We start from the raw sequence: 4,961 nt of genomic DNA on the forward strand, positions 1-4,961 counted from the left end.
TGTTGATTTTTTAAAATTCCAGGCTTTAAATCCCATTGGTTGTAAGAACTCATGAAATTCGGCCCATCTTGCTTTCAAAGTCAAATGTTATGGGGATTTGTCTTCCCCAAGCAGGTTGCCCTGGGTGATAGTCTATTTCTTGCCCTTTATCACACCCTCAGCTCCCTCTTGACCTCAGTTGTGTATAGTCCATTTTGCTCCCAAACCACATCTCTGCCTTCCCACCTTCTATGTGGCCTCTTCTCTACCTCTTCCTACCTTCTTCTATGTGGTCTCTTCTCTACCTTTAGCTATGGAGACTGTTCTTCCAGTCTTTGCACTGCTTTCTGGGTTAATTATGCTGATATGAGTGTTACATAGTTGTATCCATGGGATGAGGTGAACATAGGGTCCTCTTATTCTGCCATCTTCCCCTGAATTTTATAGTGTGCATTTAAAAAGTGAGAATGTATTTCATATATTTATATTTTTATTTTTTTAATTTAAAAACATAATTGTAATCTCTATCCACAGTTCAAGATTCAAAAGTGGCTTCCTATGGGCATTGTAACACCCAAAGGCCTTCTTCATTACCATGTGGGCAGACTCAGATTGCCCACTCTGGTCTGCTTTAGTCCTACTTCAAACTGACAGCCTCCACAATTTTCCTAGGTTCTTCCATAGTTTTTAGTTGGAATTTCCCTTTCTGCTGTTCTTAAAAGCATTTATTTATTCATCATTCATTCAAATCCATGAATCATTTGTGAGTACCCACTATTTGCTAGCAGCTGAGAATAAAATTATAAACAAAAGCAGACACAGCCCTTTCTTATGATCTGGAGCTTGCAGTTAGTACTTTAAAGTGGGAAGAGCTTGGACACAGCATGAAGGTTTAGTTTCAGCTCTTTATGACTTGGGATACAGTGTCGTCATCTGTAGCATGGGATAGTAATGCAACCTATCTCACAAGATTATAGTTAGAGTCAATAAAGTAGTGCAAGTAATTCATAAAGCAGAGTTTCTGGAACATAGCAGCTGCTTCGAGAATATTAACCTGTCTTTTTCCATGTACTTAGTATTTTCCTTCACCAACCTTTCCAAAATAATAATAGTTACTGTAGTAAACATTTATATTGGTTTTATTATGTGTCAGGCACTCTTCTAAATGTTTCACACCTATTATCTCATTCAAGCCATAAAAAACCCTATGAAATAGATAATAGTTTCTCCATTTCCAGATTAGAAATTTAAAGCACAACTTAAACAACTTGCCCAAGCTCCACAACGAGGGACACTTGCAGCTCTCGGTGCCTGGACCAGCTTCTTTCAAAATGTCTACTGTTCACGAAATTCTCTGCAAGCTCAGCTTGGAGAGTGATCACTCCACACCCCAAGTGCATATGGGTCAAAGCATACACCAATTTTGACGTTGAGCATGATGCTCTGAACATTGAAATGGCAACCACAACCAAAGCTGTGGATAAGGTTACCATTGTCAATATTTTGGCCAACCGCAGCAATGAACAGAGACAGGATATTGCTTTTACCTACTGAAAAAGGACCAAAAAGGAGTTTGCATCAGCACTAAAGTCAGCCTTGTCTGGCCACCTGGAGACCATGATTCTGGGCCTATTCAAAATATCTGTTCAGTATGAGGCTTCTGAGCTAGAAGCCTCCATGAAGGGGCCGGGAACTGATGAGAACTCCTCCGTTGAGATCATCTGCTCAAAGATCAACCAGGAGCTTCAGGAAATTAACGGAGTTTACAAGGAAATATACAAGACTGATCTAGAGAAGGACACTGTTTCAGACACATCTGGTGACTTCTGCAAGCTGATGGTTGCCCTTGCAAAGGTAGAAGAGCAGAGGATGGCTCTGTAATTGCTTGTGAACTGATTGACCAAAATGCCTGGGATCTCTATGATGCTAGGATTGAAGAGGAAAGGAATGATGTGCCCAAATGGATCAGCATCATGACCGAGCAGAGTATGTTTCACCTCCAGAAAAGTATTTGTCAAGTACAAGAGCTACAGCCCTTATGACATGCTGGAAAGCATCAAGAAGGAGATCCAAGGAGACCTGTAAAATGCTTTCCTGAACTTGGTCCAGTGCATTCAGAACAAACCCCTGTATTTTGTTGACTCACTGTACAACTCCAGGGGGAATTGCGATAAAGTCCTGATTAGAATAATGGTCTCTCGCAGTGAAGTGGACATGTTGAAAATTAGGTCTGAATTCAAGATAAAAGTATGCCAAATCCCTGTACTACTGCATCCAGCAAGACACAAAGTGGAGTTACCAGAAAGCACTGCTGTACCTGTGTGGTGGAGATGACTGAGGTCCACAACAGCATGGGTGTCAGGAGTGGTGCTCCTTTAGTTCTAGCTAAGAGTTCTAGAAATTAGCTTGTGACTAACAGTCCCCTTATGCCCATCCCTGAAAGGATTATGTTAGCATTGCCCCCTTCCCACCCTTATTTAAGCTGCCTAAGCATTTCCTGCCTCTCATGTCTAGTCTCTCCTTTTATCCAAAGAAATGAACATTCCAAGGAGTTGGAAGTGAAATCTATGATGTGAAACAGTTTACCTCTTGTGTACTGTGTCATAGACAGATGAATAAACTGAATTTTGCTTAAAAAAAACCAACTTGCCCAAGATCACATAGTTAATAAGTGAGAGTGATATGATTTGAAGCAAAACAATTTAGTGCCAGTCTCTGTTTGTAACTATTCTTTGTTCCTCATAAACATTTCTATGGCTATGGGTCCCTGTTCTCCCACCTCCAAAATTCATTTCAACAGATACTTATTAAAGACCTATAATGTGCCAGGCACTGTTCTAGGCATAGTGCTATAACAGTGAACAAGGTCTGCCAACATGAAATATCTAGTGGGGTATAACAGGTGAAGAGTGGTGAGAGAAAATGAATTAATCCATAATATAGCATCATGTAGTTGTATGTGTTTGAAGTAAATAAAGTAGAGATGAGTTTTATTTGCTTTGAACCAGTCACTAGTTGCAAATTAAGGCAGTTTCTCTTCTTTGAAGAAGGTCAGATTTGCTGCCTATTGTTCTGGGATCATAGGAAGGCACATGGCTTCTGTGACAGCTTTTTTCTCATTTAATTCCCTCTTGCCTGCTGAAATAGCAGAAAACTGCAGGTTATTCTCTTTCAGAAGCCCAAGCTCCTGAGGTGCCTGCCCACTTATTCCTGTTTCACAGGACCCAAATCTTTCTCAGTCCATTTACAAAACAAAAATTACAAGGTACCCTGAGGCTGGAGAAAGCTCAGGTCTCTCCCAGCTCAAATTCTCAGCTCTTCACAGGTCTCAGAAGCTTTCTTCCCAGCCCTGCCACAAATGGATCATCTCACAACATTCCAAACAAGTCAGTCCGACATGATCAAAATATTTCCAACATCCAATAACCATCTGTTCCACTTTTGGCCCTTTAAGCCAAGGCACTCTGCCATGCACCATGCATCATAACATCAAGCTTAAAAGCAAAGCAGCCAGCTATTTTACCAGAAAAATGGGTTTATTAAGGAATAGAAGCAGAAATGCAATTCAGGATATGTAAGGTATAGGAAACCATGTGCAAGTCCAGAGATCAAAGGAGAGGAACATTACTTTAAAGAGAAAAAGAGGATTCTGGGGGGTTATCTTTTGAATGATAATGTAATCAGGGCACGGGGATGCAAAAGCACCTGACTCTGGGGTTGCAAACAGACCAGGCTTGGCCACTTGCCAATGACAAAATCCAAAAGTATAGAAATGAGTGGTGGTGAAACAAGAATGGAATTTGGTTCAGTGAGGCCAACACCAGGAAGACGGTGGACTAATGTCTCAAAGCCTGTCTCCAAAATGCTGAAAATACTGCTAGGTTTATGTAAGGAAAATGTGGGACAAAGGTCAGTGAGCACATGCAGCTAGGCCGTAAAGGTCAGGTTGATCATTGTTTTCAGTTCAATCATGTGGGGTCTTGCTGGTGTCAGGGCAGTCATTATTGCTTGAAGGAGTAGTTTTGTTTCCCATCACAGTATGTTTTGCCCACGGGGTCTTTTTCCTAAGTTAAAAGATAAGCCGGAAAGAAGAACTTAATCAATTAAAAACTACAGACTGAGGTCAAAATGGAGGTAGTTGTAGTCCTCACTCACTAGTACTCTTTCAAAAGCCAGAGTTCAGGGTCGTGATGATTTCTCATCAGTTGAGTGGTGGTATTTTCTTATTGGTTGAGCTCGTTGCTGGGCAAGGAGAAATTATTCCTTTCTCCTGCCAGAGTAGCAAAGTAGGCCTCTTCCTGTTAGGGTCTGCAATTGAAAATGAGTGGTAGTTATACAGGCTGGCTGGGTTTGAGGACACAGAGGGGGTCCCACAGTACCAGCCCAGAGGGTCCTTGGCTTCACACAGAATAGAAATCAAAGTGAGCTGAGAATAAGTAAAAGTAAAGTTTATTGAAGGCATAGAGAGTGTAGATATGGACAGAGCATCTGGGAGACTCAGAAATGAAAGAAGAGTGAGCCTCATTCTTTGCTTGGGGCCTAGGGTTTTTATTGAGAATAATAGTTTGGTGCACGTGTCTTTCTTAGTAATCTAGGAAGAAAGATGAGTGGTTAGATGTTCTTCATAAGTCACTTGTGCCCTAGAGTCAGGGGTCTGGATGAATGAGTGATCTTGGAAAATGTTCATGATGACCCCACCTGGTCACACCTTATTTATTATCTATTGTGCTGGAAGACTCCAAAGAGATGATTAAATCCTTGACCCTTACAAGGAAGACATGCATTATCTATCCTATAAGGTATGTGTAGGGGGAAGAGGGTGTAAATACTAGCAACAGAAGCAGGAAAATGAGAGAAAAATCAGTTTTTCGTGGTGTCCCTTTAGATTCTCTGCCTCAGTAGGGCATGAGAATTGTCCCTAATGGCCTATCAACTCCATTATAAATGAAGTGTCCTTTATTCAGTTGCACAATACCTATAAA

General features: G+C 41.1%; 1 pseudogene; it reads left to right on the forward strand.

Moving 5' to 3' along the window:
• The first annotated feature begins 1,245 nt into the window (after window positions 1-1,245).
• LOC123594293 lies at window positions 1,246-2,799 on the forward strand (annotated as a pseudogene).
• Window positions 2,800-4,961: the final 2,162 nt, after the last annotated feature.

Source organism: Leopardus geoffroyi, chromosome X, assembly GCF_018350155.1.
Source record: "Leopardus geoffroyi isolate Oge1 chromosome X, O.geoffroyi_Oge1_pat1.0, whole genome shotgun sequence".
Taxonomy (NCBI): Eukaryota; Metazoa; Chordata; class Mammalia; order Carnivora; family Felidae; genus Leopardus; species Leopardus geoffroyi.